General features: G+C 36.5%; 1 long non-coding RNA gene across 4 annotated transcripts in view; it reads left to right on the top strand.

The window, feature by feature from the left end:
• Positions 1-15,315, top strand: part of LOC121393667 — a 111,493-nt gene extending 96,178 nt beyond the window's left edge. For all 4 annotated transcript variants that reach the window (XR_005961234.1, XR_005961235.1, XR_005961233.1 and 1 more), the window contains 3 exons: positions 10,749-10,823; positions 14,212-14,283; positions 14,555-15,315. This is a non-coding gene — a long non-coding RNA (uncharacterized LOC121393667). The remainder of the gene's footprint in view (positions 1-10,748; positions 10,824-14,211; positions 14,284-14,554) is intronic.
• Positions 15,316-16,864: the final 1,549 nt, after the last annotated feature.

Here is a 16,864-nt window from a genome sequence, read left to right as displayed (position 1 = left end):
AATATTGTGGGATCCGTCTGTGTTTCTTGGTTAGAGGTTGAAATTTTATTACGATGACTATTACATTGACAGGGTTGTGATGATGATGTTGACGTTGAGGGTTGAACTTCCTTTATAAATACCTTTATCGGTCATTTTGTCATCCAGGATTCAGAAACCGTCAAAGTATTGTCTAAAAGGACAGTAGGTATTGCGTCATCACGAAGTAATTTTCTATTTCCTTTGAAATAATATGAATTTTCTGAAAAATGTGCAGAACATATTCGATAATTGTCAATGTGTTGGTGACTGAAGATTTTTTGAGCAAATCCATCAAAGTCTTCAAAACTCTGGCCAGTATAACGTAACCATGTTTTAATCCTCTCCAAGTGTCTTGGAAAGACATGTAATACCACGTTAGGGTATACTGTTTTATTTCCTGTCTTATGAGGACAATTTTTCACCAAACACTTAGGCATTCTATGATGAAATTTTTTTATAATAAAATAACATTACTAATAGTGATAATGATAAAAAGGCTATACATCTACAATAATGACATAAAAATATATTAAAAAAAAAAAGAAATTACAAAAATTACAGTAATATACAGCAAAAAATAAGATTTTTAAATACACTATTCCTGTATAAGGGTGATATGATCGGACATACTGCTAAAGGGATACTGCTGCCAATAATCTAACACAGAGACATGGTAGAACTGACAGGTAGTATGAAACCATGAGGCAATTACTGTAAAGGACATGTAATCTCCCTCCAAAAAAAAAAAAATCAATCAGTGAACGGCCTCTTTTAAATTTTTAGATAACTGCAACTCAAGGTCAATAGTAAGGCTGTAGCAACCCCTTAATCATTCTACTCCTCTAACCCACTCTGCCCCCTCCCTCAGGAATTTACTTTTACTCCGTGACTTTTCAGCTTACTCAGTTCTTTTAAACTCAGATTACGTTACACATCCTCCAGTCTAATAGCCAATGAAGAGATAGCATTGCTGGTTACCATAAAAATAGTCTGTTGCTATATGTTTCTCCAAACCAGCTCTCCTGAGCTCAAATTAACGATTACAGTACTCAAATCCAGCAGAACTTTTAAAAAAAGCATGTTGGGAGGTGATTTTTGGAAGTGTCACCAAAATCCCCAACTTTAGGAAAGGTTGGCAGCTTGGTGCTTTGGATCAGAAAGTCATACATACCCAATTTGGATTCGAGGGAATGTATATGTTAAGAAAATATATGGTTTTCTGGGGTGAATTTATTTTTTTTCTTCATTTGGCCCCCTCATAACTATGTAAATGTGTTGCTTTGCAGTATCTGGAATTACAGAACTGATAGCTCAAATGAGGTGTGTCATTTTGGGGCTCCTTTATGCCACATACTGGCATGCCATCAAACTGTGCATTGGACTCCTGGCAATGATATTGTTGTTTTTTTTGGTACCTAATGATGTGTGGTAGATACTATGCTGTTTATTTGAAGCTTTGAGGTCAATTTCCAAAAAATTTACCAATTTCGATGAAAAAATATAACTTTAGGATATAATTGCAATTTGGTAGTTTGGTGTACAGTGATTTAATTACCCATTTAATATTGTCCGGTATCTGGGTTTTTTTAATAATGGGTAATTTAAATTCTAGCATATTTTGTAAGCTTAGGTTGTCCTAAAAAAAAACTATTTATTGTTTTCATGGGTAAACTAAAAGACCGCACCAGAAATGGCCCTTAAAGTGAAAGATTACAAAAAGTTCAAAAATGGACTGTCAATACAAGTACCAAATCAGCCAAATCATCTGGCAGCTAAAAGGTTAAATACATACTTTAAACATGAAAAGATAATGTTACAATATGTGTAACATTTTTTTAGATGTGCGTATCTCTTTAAGAGATCATATATATGTATATATCAATGTCCGTTGAACGCTGTTTTTTCACTGAGGGCTAAATCCACAGCGTTCAACGGACATTGATTACAGGTAATGCTAAAATGCACATAAAATATAAAACAAGTTAGGGACCGCCATTCGGGGTTTACCTTGACGTGGTATGGTGGCTTATCAATTTTATGATCATAACTTTGTAACAAAATAACCCCTGTTTTGGGTACATATGCAATAGCATTTATTATACTTATATATATATATATATATATACTTTAAAGCCTTTAGAGTGCTCCCACAACCCCCCTGTTTTGATATTGTATATATATATATATATATATATATATAAAAAAATTTATTTTACACTATGTTGATTAATTATAAATTTTTAGAGATAGAAAAATAAAATTCAAAAGGTTTGTTCACCTTTAAATTAACTGTTAGTTAGATGCAAAGTGATATTTTTAGACAATTTTATATTATCAACAATACAGTTGCTATGGTCCAGCTTACCATAGCAACCATTCACTGTATTGAATATAAACCAGTCAAATAGTTCTAAGTAGAATTGTGATAAATTTGTAGCATTACAGTTTTACATTTTCAATGGGGTCTGTGAGCCCCTTTATGTGAAATATGGAAATAGTAAGAAGAAGGGAAATAAATTTTAAAAAAAAATTATCGATTTTGAGAAAATTATTAAAGAAGAGAAATTCAAAAGTTACTCACATTTGGCCATTATATAACATACTAAAAACAGAAAACCCTCTATAATTAGGTGACCTGCTATAGAGTAGTAGTGTAATAGTATTCCATATTATTTAATTTATTTATGATTAAAAGCTGGATTATTAAAAAAAAAAAATCAAATATATAATGAATATATTGAGTATGCCAATTAATCAAATAATAAAAAAATACACATTTTATATATCATACAATTCATTTCATAGCATAAATAAATATATTTAACTCTTGTCTCATTTCATTTCATATAAAGTAATTGCAAATAACCATGATTATAATATCTACTCTTGATACTTATGTACATGCCGTGATAAGTAAAATAGAACATTGTGGAAGGCACACAAAAAACAATGTTGTTTTTTTTACCTGTCTTATACTAGCAAAATCACAAAACAGACCGTGTACTACTACGCGCGCTCACATCTGACAACCGCGCCTACTGCAGGGACTCGTGCACGGTCATACTAAAAGTTCGCAAGAGTTCGTAGAGTGAACAGGGCAGGGGGAGAAAAGAGAGCCGTGACGTGACACAAAAGGAGACGCCTCTATGCCTAGGCATAGAGGCGGAGTTTATTCATTTAGATTGACAGCGCAATCGGATTATAAACTATAGCTCTGGAAATATCGTGACTGGGGAAAAAAAAAAAGCGCTGTTTAACAAGACTCTCCATGCGTCTGTCAATATAAAGTTAAGGTAGGGGTGACAGGTCCACTTTAACTTGCATACAAAAGGAAGGAGAAAGGTAAAAACAACAGTAGCACTGTGCAGGATTATACTGAAAACTATTCTTATATAAGTCTTTTTTTCTAAGGGTGAAAACAGAAATCCAGTTTAAACAGTTTATGTAGTTTAATACACTATGGGGGAAGATAAACTGAAAGTGTCAATGCCTGGAAGGGGGTATCTATACAGAGGATGACTGCAGAAGAGTGAGGCTGAGGTTTAAGTGTGGGTGAAATACTTGCCAAACATATAATTTAGTTTAGTTTCTCTACATATTTCAGTAAAAGCATTTTCCTAAATCTCATCCTAATTTCTGTACTGGCCTCTATCTAGCACTGTATGTATTTTCTCACTTGCTAAAAAGCCATCCCGCTATGTAATGTACAGTCATATGAAAAAGTTTGGGAACCCCTCTCAGCATGCATAATAATTTACTCCTCTTTCAACAACAAAAAACAGTGGTAGGTCTTTCATTTCCTAGGAACATCTGGGAAATGATGGGGTGTTTTCTGAACAAGGATTTTTCAGTTGTTTGAAATTGAATCAAATGTGAAAAAATGGCTGTGCAAAAATTTGTAATTTTGCTAATTTGAATGCATGGAACTGCTCAATTCTGATTACTGGTAACACCAAGTTAGCTCTTTAAGGTATTTAATATGACCAATTGCAAGTTGTGCTTCTGTTTGACTCTCCTCTGAAGAGTGACAGTATGGGATCCGCAAAGCAACTCTCAAAAGATCTGAAAACAAAGATTGTTCAGTATCATGGTTTAGGGAAGGCTACAAAAAGGTATCTCAGAGTGTCAGTTTCAATGGAAGGCCACAGGCACAGTTGCTGTAAAACCCAGGTCTGGCAGGCCAAGAAAAATACAGGAGCGGCATATACTGAGGATTGTGAGAATTGTTACAGACAACCCAAAGATCACCTCCAAAGACCTGCAAGAACATCTTGCTGCAGATAGTGTATCTGTACATCATTCTACAATTCAGCACAATTTGTACAAAGAACATCTGTATGGCAGGGTGATGAGAAAGAAGCCCTTTCTGCACTCACGCCACAAACAGAATCACTTGTTGTATACAATAGACAAGTCACAGTCATTTTGGAAAAAAGTGCTTTGGATTGATGAGACTGATTGAGTTATTTGGTCATAACAAAAAGCACTTTGCATGGCGGAAGAAGAACACCACATTATAAGAAAAACACCTGCTACCTACTGTCAAATTTAGTGGAGGTTGCATCATGCTGTGTGGCTAGATCAGGGACTGGGGTCCTTGTTAAAGTCAAGGGTCGGATGAATTCAACCCAATATTAACACATTTTTCAGGATAATTTCTAAGCATCAGTCACAAAGTTGAAGTTACGCAGGAGTTGGATATTCCAACAAGACAATGACCCTAAACACACTTCGAAATCTACAAAGGCATTTATGCAGAGGGAGAAGTACAATATTAGGGAATGGCTGTCACAGTCCCCCAACTTGAATATCATCAAAAATCTATAGGATGATTTGAAGCAGGCTGTCCATGCTCGGCAGCCAACAAATTTAACTGAACTGGAAAGATTTTGTATGGACGAATGGTCAAAAATACCACCATCCAGAATCCAGACACTCATCAAAGGCTATAGGAGGCGTCTAGAGGCTGTTACATTTGCAAAAGGAGGCTCAACTAAGTATTGATGTAATATTTCTGTTTGGGTGCTCAAATTTATGCAGCTGTCTAATTTTGTTATGATTCATATTGCATATTTTCTGTTAATCCAATAAACTTTGTCACTGCTAAAATTCTACTGTTTCCATAAGGCATGTTATATATTAAAAGGAAGTTGCTACTTTGAAAGCTCAGCCAATAATAAACAAAACTCCAAAGAATTAAGAGGGGTTCCCAAACTTTTTCATAAGACTGTATTGCCAACGATTTTCAGCAATACCAACCATTACACATTTAGTTACCCTGTTCTACCTCCTCACCCCCACACTCATTTTGTTCATGTGCTTCATGTCTTTTTGTTCCAGATATCTTTTTTTCTCTCTGCGCTATCCCGAGTAACAGATGGGAAGACCTGTTTATCAAACTTGTTTCTGTGTAATTTTTGTATACTTTTCTACTTTAAATTACTGTTTTTATTAAAAACAATCAGAATTAAAATACACGATTGAATAAAACTGGGGTAAAATGTAAATACCTCATTTTTAATGCATCAGCAAGCTCAAAAATTTTTGAAAAACTTGAATTAAATACATAGCTTGCTAATGACAGCTCCCATTGACTTACTACATTGACTACATTACCTTGAAGGCTTTCAGATTCCAGTTTTTTTTCATTGCTTTACTTAATACTTAATGAAAATCCATGTTTTTTAAAACAGTATTCAAATTCATGATTTTAAGTGCAAAACAATTTGAATGGCTGAAAAGCATATGACCGTTGATAAATAACCTCCACTGCCTTGATGTCACCGTAACACCTAAAATTCAACCTAGCAAAAGAGATTTCATTGTATTTTCACCATCACTTACCCCAGTGCCCCAGATTACAGACACAGGCAGTTAATTTAACAACCTTAAAAGCAATAGGGAAATGGCTGGAGAAAGAGAAATGAAGGAGAAATGGCCATTGCTAGCAAAATTTGGCAGAAATCTCATCTGCAGGGGCACCACCAATTTACTAACAGGTGTAGTGGACAATTTGCTAGCGAAAGAGACAGTCGATATCGCAGTTTCGCACCCAATCACCAGGCGAATTTTTGCTCAGGTGAACGATCATTAAATTCACTAAAGTGCAAATGTTATCTCTTTCACCAGTTTCCTTCGCCACTTTAGACCAGGCAAACTTATAAGATGAAGCTACATCCTCCTCGATTTTATGTCAGTGACATAATATATCCTGTATGTGGGAAGTCATAGAAGTTAGAAGTTGCTCGCATTTATGAATTAACGCTAGCAAAACTTTGCCAGTGTTTGACTACAGATATGCAACTTCACATTTTATTGAATTAGTATAGTGGTAACAAATTTACTCTTGGCGAAGTGGCACGAAGCATTGATGGCGAAAATTCACCCTTTAGTGAATTTGCCCCTTAGAGGTTTATAGAGCCCTTGGATGGGCTGGGGGCTAAAAACATCACATCTGTCAGACAGGCCTCTGGGTGGACAGTTCTATACTAATGCATCAAATTGCAAAAGTTTATACCTTCAACAGTCTGGCTTACTGGGTTTCTACTGTGAAACTTTGTAGAGGTAAAATAAAACTACTTTGTATTACATGTATGGAATCCGGTATACTGAAACCTGTTATCCAGAAAGCTCCAAATTACAGAAAGGCCAAATAAGAAAACAGCACTTGATCCAAACTAAGATATAATTAATCCTTATTGGAAGTAAAACCAGCCTGTCTGGTTTATTTAACGTTTACATGATTTTCTAGTAGACATAAGGTTATTTATGAAGATCCAAATTACAGAAAGATTTGTTTTCTGGAAAACCCCAGGTCCTGAGCATTCTGTATAACAGGTCCCATACCTGTACTTAGAAAAATGGTAAACAAAAGTAAATAGCAGTTGAAAAAAATCTATCAACTGTAATAAGACTTGGAGTCATTGTTGACTTTCTTTTTAATTTCTGTATCCAAATCTTCCACTATGATTGGGGCAGTTCTGGCCTGACTATGCACTTGGCTTATTTTAGAAGCAGCAAAATCCAGATTTCCACCACTTATTATATACAATTTTGTTCTAAATTATGGCATTTAGATTCATCTACTTATAAAACAGTTTTTTCCATGTTTTTATTTTTATAAAATGAAGGAATTACGTTATGTTTGTATTTCAACTTTGCAATTTTATTAAGAACGAATAAACCCCTACCGATTTATGCTCACCGGGAAATTTTCACCAACTAGCTTTGATCAGTCTACTGCAAGTTAGAAGTAGAAACCCAATATCTGATTTGTTGCAGTGGATTGCTGCACTTGTGCAAAACTGAAGTGTTATCTGATTTATGTTTAAAATTATATAGGAACATAAATAAATCAGTTCAATATTCCCACTACTAAAAGTCTTTTCCATGGCCAAAATAAGCTTTGCAAAACCCCACATGACCAGCAGATGTCTGTATTTCCTCATTTACAGCTTAATTCTTACTGTTGCCAGCCTCTCAGCCACCAGATCCTTGCTATCCTGAATGTAACATCTGTAACTGTAATGCTCTCAAATACTCTTTTCAATATTTTACAATATTATAAATATAATGATTATAAAGTTATATATTGTTTAATTTAGCTCTCTGGGAAGGGAACTTACTTCTACACGTGTCTCTCAAAGGAAAACTAAAGATGGATCACTGCAGCTGGGTTTGTGGCCACCATGTCTGGCTGTCTGTCTTCAGGTCTCTGGAGCATATGCATTGGCAGCCAATCTAACATTTAACAGCCAGATAACCTGAAATTAGGAGTACAACTGAACTCTCTACCCTTGCAGTGTGTGGGGCATGGACTCTCGCACCCATTCTGACGCATGTGCACGGCATGTAAGTAGACGGAGGGGCCCTCATTCCAGTGCAAAGTAGTTGTCTCCTGACTAACACTAAGCATTCCTGTTGTGACTTGATTCCTGGTACTGAATATTATTTTATTTTTGATTTTCTTTTCAAATTCTCCCTTGACTGCTGCTTATTCTGGTTTGACTTCTACCTAGCTTCGTTTACAATTCTCGTCTCAACCTGTTCCTGATCCCGATGCATTATTTATCATATAGTTGCCTATGAATTGTATTATTTTTATTACTCTTCATCTGGCCTTGTTCATTTTTATAACTCAGGCTTGGAGATCCCAGTGAGAGGGGAGGCTATTATTCGTCAGACCGAAAGTCTATCTGTATACAGATGTCTGATGCAGTGAGTCTGCTACCTCAGGCAGCAGTAGAATTGCCCCAACAGTAGAAACCTATAATTGTATTTATTTGTATCTTTTATACCTAATGGGAGGTTTTTTGAGTACCTACTGGAAGGCTTTCATGTGAAAAAAAACCCTGTCATTCCTAATTTAATCTCAATAACATTAGTGACAAGAGTGACAGAAGACTACAGGACTAAGGCTACAGCTGAACTGAGCAAAACTGTATCTACTATTCTATAATTATTTCATCTGGCTGGAAAATATGGTCTGGGATTATTTGACTGGGTCTGGGAAGGAGTAAAGGCAGGCTGCAGGACCAAGCTACAGCTGAGAGCTAAACAGTATCTACTACTCGCTAGTCATCTCATAATTTTTATTGGAGTGCTCACTGGCCATTACTTCACTGATCTTACTGGCAAGTCTAAGGTTAATGTAATGTTCATTGGCCATTTCTGCAGTGATCTTACTGTCATGAAATGCAGGTGCTATGATATGTCATAGAGTTCTTTTGACCACATTTGTCATAAAATGGTGGGGGTCACGGTGTCTGTTTTCTGGTGCACTGGATTATGATGTTGCCATTCTAAACATGGAAAATGTGTGTAACCACAAAATGTGTGTGGTCAAAAAAGTCAAAGAGTTGAGTGAGATATATTGTTGTGTCTCTCATGCTCGGGCCACCTTCAGCCAAGCTGAAGTTGGGAGACCCCACTTCCTTGTCTAGGGTCCATTTAGTCTTAATCCAGCTCTGCCCATTCCTTCTTTCTGCAAAACAAGTAGCCTACTCCCTCCTAGAGATTTTTAAAAGTCTGAATAAAACCCCATTTCCTTTTCATAGTGCTTTTTAACCAGCTGAGTGATGCCTGCATATTGCTTTGACAGCAATAGGAGAAATGTATGTGTTTGCAATCAATCCAATTTCACATCTGAAAGTGTAAATGGGTCACAATGCACTTCCCCAAATAGTGCAAAAAGAAAAGAATATTAGAACCAAGTCAATTATATAATATATAAATAATATAAAACAGTCTGTTTTTATCAGAACAATTTCAATGTTAATCCTTAAATACAAAGAAGAGAATATTTTTGGCTGGCTGTACTAGCCACAGGTACATGTATGGCTAGGACAGCTAGTAGACCCAGTCTAAAACATGCCATTGACATTTCCCATAGTGTCCGGTGTGACAGTATAAAGTGGAAAGCATAACATTTCATTGCAAGGCAAACACATTGACTTATTTGTGGGATTTTGATTTTGTTGGAAATCATATAACTTTATATAACAATTAACCATGATTAACAGGGGAAGACTAATGATTTTGCAGGACTGAGTTTGGAATAAACCTTTTCATGGATTTATATATGAATATTATAAGTATGTATAGTTATAGTATTCTGTTTTATATGAGTATATTTGTTTATGATATTTTTTATAAAATATACGATTTGGGTCTTTCTATTTGTATTTAAGGTTGTGCTGATACACAGAAATATCCATAGTAGATAATCCCTAAGAATATTACTGGCAAATGGGCGGGTTTAAGTGGAATATGATGTATACTAAAACTGTATAAAACAAACCTAATTTGAACAGAGAATGGACAGAGAGTGTGAGAGAACACTCCCATGAGAGAAGGCCAGAAGGAACATCAAGGTCTCAGAACCCTTTAACATCAGGGTCATGTTAGATAATAGGCCAGGCAACTTAGAATATCTTGTTTATGTGCAAAGTTAGGAACTGTGTTTTATTTGTTGTATTCCATTGATGCCAAAAGTATTCAAAGATTCTTTCATGTGGATTTTAAGGGTTTTCAGTGAGTACCCTGCCTTCACATGGTAATCTTCCTGAAAAGCTTAAAATATGAAAATAATTATTTTACAAATTTACAGTGCACTTGGACACATTCCACTACACAACAGCATTTAACTAACCTCAGTCTGCCTTGTGTGTCTGTACCCACTGTAATAAATAGGTTGCATTATAGATTGACCTATTGTTAGCAACTTTGAAAGTTATGTTTTTTTGAGTTGTCTTCATATTCTGCTACTCTTCAGCTTCCAATTTTAAATGCTTTCTGGCTGTCAGGATCGGTGATACTCAAAAAGTAAATTAATAAATAATCTCTGTAAGGCTACAAATATTGATTATTTTTCTGTCGACTGGCTCTCCTCTTTATCTTCCATTCTGAATTCCAAACCACTGCTTAATGAAAGCAAAATGATAACAGGAATGTTAAATGATTTATAAACCACCACAAAAAAATTCAAGATAATTTTTGACCACTTCTTGCATAATCCTACACAATTAATGTAAGGTTTTGTTTAGTAGAAGTACAACTAAAAAGTAACTTGAATTTCTGTATTTTGAAAATGTTGTACAACTTTTTGTACAACTTTTCCTAGTGATTAAAGCTTATTATTTAAAGGAAATGCAGCGTATTTGGGACAAAGTCTATAAATATCTTAATTTTTAGAAAACTTCAATGCATTTCTTCTATTTTTATTGAAGGACTCATGGAGATAGCTACATAGTTAATCCATTACGGTCTCCCCTACTGTGTATCCCCCAGCATCGAGGCTAGAGGTAAGTAAACTGATGCAAGAAATCATCTCTTCTGATGAAGCGCTCAATGGTGCTATGGTATAAACTATTGTTCATATATGGTATTACAGGTATAGCATCTGCAAACACATTATCCAAAAAGGTCCGAATTACGGAAAGGCTGTCTCCCATAGACTCCATTTTATACAAATAATCCAAATTTTTAAAAATGATTTCCTTTTCTCTGTAATAATAAACCAGTGAGTTGAACATGATCCAAACTAAGATATAATTAATCCTTATTGGAAGCAAAGCCAGCCTATTGGGTTTATCTAATGTTTACATGATTCTCTACTAGACTTAGACGGTTATTTTTCAAAGGTTGAATGTTAGAGTTTTTTACACCTTGAATGAACTCACAACTTGAATGGTTTCTTTTTAAAGAAAAAAAACTAGTTTCAGAGAGTTCAAGCTGTAAAACCCAAAAACTCGAATTGATCGAGTTGTAGCAAAAAACCCCTCAAATCGTTCGAGTTTTTGGACAAAATCCTCAGAAAAAAACCTTGAACATCATGAAGGCTATTAACATCTTCAGATGGTTCAAGGAACCTCTACATGACCTTGACGGGTTTTACTGTAGATGGTGTATTTTCAGATTCCAGCTATTCCAAGGGTTAGGGTATAATAAATCTTGAAAAAGGTTTTCTTTAATCTGAAAATGTTACTTTAATAAATAACCCCCTTAATGTATGAATATCCAAATTAGGGAAAGATCCATTATTTGGAAAACCCCAGTATTCTGGATAACAGGTCTCATACCTGCATTGCACAATGGAATAAATAGTTAGAAAAAGGGTAATGAAAAATGATAAAAGGGAATAGAAGGGGCAATTGTATACACTATATAGTTATAATTGGGATTAAAAAGTAATATGTATATTGCATGTTTTTAAATTAAGAAGAAAGATGTGGGCTAAATCAAGCTAAACATGTTTAAAGTAGAAAGAAAGTAATTTTCCAGTTGGGGCTACAAAATGTTAGGCACTCCTAAGTGATTTTATTTACTTACCTGACACCCTGGGCCAGTGCTCCTATCAGCAGAAAGTTTCCTTCACGCTTGTTCTGCCATCACACCAGTCTGCCACACTCACTTTCCTCCAATCTTGTTCTGCTAATCATGCCAGTCTGCCACATTCACTTTCCTCCACTCCTATTTGGCCAGCACACCCGTCTGCCACACTCATCCCCCCCACTCTTGCTCTGCTATCACACCAGTCTGCCATACTTATTCTCCCCCCACTTTTGCTCTGCCATCACACCAGTATGGCACAATTTCCACTTTTGCTCTGCCATCACACTAAAATTAAAATAAAAATGTCCCAATAAAGTGTGTTCTCAATCCACAACTGATCAAAGTCTGAAGTTGAAGAGACTCTGCCATCACACCAATCTGCCACATTCACTTTCCTCCACCTTTGCTCTGCCATCACACAAGACTGTCACACTCAATATTCTACATGTTTGCTCTGCCATTACACTGCTCAATTTCTTCCAAGCTTGCTTTGTCAGCACACCACTTATGTACTAAGCGCAACAGCATACCTATGTTCCTGTCATGTAGACTGCTCTTGTGTTGTTAATATATCAGTGCTGTACTAATTTACCTCCACTTTTGACCTGTCAGTACCTTAGTCTGCCACACATTTCCCACTCTTGATCTGTCAGCACATCAATATGTCTACTCCATGCCTACTCCTCGACTTTTGTTCTGGCTACACAGAATAGCTATATGCCTTTGTCAGAGTGATTTTCTTGAAGCATGAACTGTAAGTAAAGGCAATTTCATGTCTCAAATTGATTTTCTGGTGCTCACGTGAGGAGGTGCACATGAACTAAATCACTGTTTGTAAGCAGTGTAACAATCTATATAAAATCGACATTATCTTTGCTCTTGCATTGCCAACCCACATACCGCCTTCCCGGTGCTGCCCATTCTTGTACCCTTCTAATTCATACCTTTGTATGTTGTATGCTATAAAGACACACAGTAATATAAAAATACTGGATCTATGTGCATATAAGCCTTAACCAAGACTTAATCATAATTCAAATTGTATTTTTTTTACAGAGTTAACATTGGCTGTATTGTAGAACCAAGAATATTAAAACCAAAAGTTCAATTTTAATGTTAAAGTCATTATCCATATACCTTGGCTTTAATATAGCTGGAAAATGTGCATGGAATATATTATAGTAACAGAGGCAGTAGAAATACTTTTCACTACTATATGTTGCAGGTTACCTTAGCAATGTGATGGCCTCCTGCCCAAATCTTGTGGAACTTCTCTGCATTTATACATTTTTTTGGCATATATGCTAGTCACTGTAGTAATATTTTTTGTCTTTACAAAAGTAGCCAGTACGCCTTTTTTTCTCATACAAATCAGATTTCCAAAGGTTTCAGCCAGATATTCTATAACAGTTCGTCTAACCAATAGCAATTTGTCTTTCAGTCGAGTGCTGTACTTCAGCAAGTGTAAACCTGTCTTCTGTAATTCTGCTGGGCTGAACTGCTTGGGCAGTGTCTTAATGTCTTTATTACCTCGTTTAATGTTTAATGCCTGCTCCAAATATTGACTGTTTTATATTTAGCTACTGAGTAGTGTGTTAAAACAAACAATACTTGTATTCTTCTTTCTCTGGTGTTTTGGGGTCTGCCACCAATCCTCCGTTCTAAGATCGTTTTCTTATGAAACTTTTTTAGGGTTCCATCCTGGTAGGTTTATTCTCTCGATCCCCATTTGAGTTAAGAAATCATCTGTTTCCTCGGACAGTCTTAGATTAAACCATTGTCCATCTTTTTTTGCAGAAAGGCAAAAATGGGAACCCCCATTTTGTTTGGATGCCAGCACTCCTTAGTGTCTATCAGTGGTTTCAGTAACCGTCTCTTTTGTAATGTTTTACCAGACAGGTCCTGTAATAGGAGGATTTCAGTGTCTTTATATTTTACACCCTTTGCCTCCCTTGCTTTCTGCATTATCTCCTCTTTTATAGTGTAATCATGTAAGGCACATAATACATCCCGGGGTGCACCTTGTGGTGCGTTTTTTGCTTTAAATACTCTGTGGCATCTGTCAATCTATAATTCTTTATCTTGGTCCCTCTGCAATATATTATTGAATATGTGTTGTAATACATCTCTTAAGTCATTCTGTATTACTGTCTCTGGTAAGCCTCGCACTCTTATATTACTTCTACGGCTCCTATTTTCATAATCTTCAGTCTGCCGTTCAAGGTCTGCTATTTGTATAGACTGTGCATGTATTTTATCATTTAGAGATTTAGAGTATGTTATTACCTTTTGTTGGCATTGTTCCAGTTGTTCAGTTCGTGTTAACATACTCACAAGGTCTTTTCTTATCTCTTTCAGTTCGTCATGCAACGCCAGCGTCACCTCCTGCAGCATCCCTTTAATCTCAAGCTTTGTTGGAAGGCATTTCAGGTAAGAGCGCATATCTGTCTCCTCCTCACTGTCTATGTCCATCGTGTATGATGAAACACTCGGGTCTCTTGAGCTCCTTTCTATCGCTCGCTTCCTAACCGGCTCCATTTTCTGCTTAGGTATGTCCTTGTGCGCCTCTTTTCCTTTTGTTAGGAGCTTTGCGATTGAATTAGGTGCACGGTTACTGGCTACTTTGCGCTTTGTTTGCTTTACCTTTGTTGATTGCGGTTGTGCGTTCGGCTTGTTATGTCTTCCCATTTTGTTTTCGCAGGGTTTTAGGAAGGATACCCCATATGCAGCGTTAGCCTCTAGGCCATCGCGGCCATCTCGATGAGCGTTGCGTGCGTGTGCGTATGTGCGCGCTCAAGCACGTGAGCGTCAATCCTCCGTCTCCTCCTCTCTCTGATCCTCCGTCTCTAAAAACAAACAATAAACACATTTTGCCTATTTAGTTGTAATTTCACTAAGCTAAGCACTGGCTTTTGATATTCCTATACAATTAAAAAACATTTCATTGTGCACACATGCTGTTTTTGTCTGTGGAAACTGTAAAATGTCTAAATTTATTCTAATTCTTTGACTATTGTGTAGGAGTCCGTATGGTTAACCCAGTGTTCATAGAAATCCCAGACTATTTGGAAATTCCCTGGCTATGGCCAGCTAAGGGCTTGGCCTAACTTAGAGATGAGAGGGGGAGTGTTTGCTTTTACAGGTTGAAGTGTTCCCATGGTAGTTCCAGATTTGGATTATTATCTGAGTCCCTATAAAGGAAAGTACCACATGTTCTTCCTCTTTGGCTTCTGCATGCTGAGAAAGGTTTAAATGTGCTGAGAGCCTGGGCTTGGGCCCCAGTGAAGGCCTTAAGGGTGGAAACACATGCTTAAAATTCACAAGAGGAGGATGGACATAGGCAGCTGAACAAAGCACAACTACGAGGCCTATAAATCATGCTGTCTAAAAAGTGGAGTGAAGCATTAACGGTGATGTTGCCCATTAGCAACAAATCAGCAATTAGATTTCAACAGTTAGGAAACAAACACAAATATTTGATTGGTTGTAGTGAGTAACACCACCGGTAATGTTTCACTCCACTTTTTAAACAGCACAATAGACCCCTGAATAAGGAGCAGCTTTATGATGCAATAAGCCTTGTGTTTGACACCTTTGAATTTAGGATTTGCAACCATAGATGGGGGCAAGACCTAGTTTCTTATGGAACTGCCCACCCATTTCCAGTTAGCCTGGAAAGTCATGGCAGGAGGCCTAAAGGCTAGTTGTATATATAGCAATTATTAAACATGTTTATTCCTAGCCTTTTAAGTATTTAGATAAGGACGTGAACATCTGGAAATAAACACTCTCTTTTATAACCATTTACTAACATAAACAAATATATTTCAGAAAATGTTTTTTTTCTAGTTCTCGGTCTGTATTAACTACAAGTTAAATCTGTATTGTCCTTTTAATATGAACATAATCTGTAAGTATTTGGTTCCTATGATTATGAAAAGGGCTACAAAATTAATCAGACAAAATTGAGGATGTCTATATGGCAGCTGGAGGACACACAGCTCATAGATCAAGTGGTCAAAATATCCTTCAGAGAAGCACGTATTCCTGCTCCATTTAGTTTTGCAAAAAAATATAGTTTGCCAGTATAGTAACCTAGTGGTTACGGGGATTTAGTTTAGCTCTGCTGTACTCCCTCTGTTTCTTTTGGCTGAAACCTTTATAGAAAGAGATGGAAAGTGGAATGAAATGAGAATAGAGAACGATGGTGCCAGACACAGGACTGAAAATGTCAAAGCAATATGCTCTGGAGAAAGTGTCAGGAATGCTGGTCCAGTTGGCAGCTACCGTTTCTCACTAGAGTGTCAGACAAAGCTTCCGGAGTTAGGAGAAGAAAGCCAGACAGATTACTGTTCACATCAAATTTACTAACTATTAAATCGGGGATTGCATTTGGAATGCTGTTTTATATGCCTGATTCAGAGTAGTGATTTAAGCAGAGTCACAGTGTCTTCTCCAAGAAAAAGCTAGATGGGCTTTGAAAATCCAAAAATCTAAGTTAAATATGGCAGCTTACCTAATGGAGTAAAGAGATATATGTTACACAAAGTCAATATAAATGTGGTTGATTATTCAGAATTGGTAATTATCTGCCTGTTTCGTTTTTATAATTTAAAATGCTACCACATGATCAGTAATGCAGTGTTAAATTGAGGAATGGGGTCTATTAATTTCAGACCTGGCATTTTCCAGATATTTGGGGACAAATTTACTAAAGAGCAAAGTGGCTAACACTAGCAAAAATTTGCCAGCGTGATGTCATTTTGGCACTTCGTCGTTTTACCAACGGCCCCTGGCGTAAATTCGCTAGTGAAGTAGACAGACTCTAGGGTACTTCGCACCCTTACGCCAGGCGTATTTTACTTTTTTCAGGGTGATAGGCTGAAAAAGATCGTAATTTTTTTTTGGGATACCCTCCTTCCCCCCTACATTTCCTAACATATGGCACCTAAACTATACAATGGCCACATGTCTAGGGTAATATAACAACTCTATTTTATTTTATTAAGGT

This window comes from Xenopus laevis, chromosome 5L, assembly GCF_017654675.1.
Source record: "Xenopus laevis strain J_2021 chromosome 5L, Xenopus_laevis_v10.1, whole genome shotgun sequence".
In the NCBI taxonomy this organism is placed as follows: domain Eukaryota; kingdom Metazoa; phylum Chordata; class Amphibia; order Anura; family Pipidae; genus Xenopus; species Xenopus laevis.
Note: the sequence above shows the minus strand (reverse complement) of the source record. Positions and strands in the feature narration are given on the sequence as shown.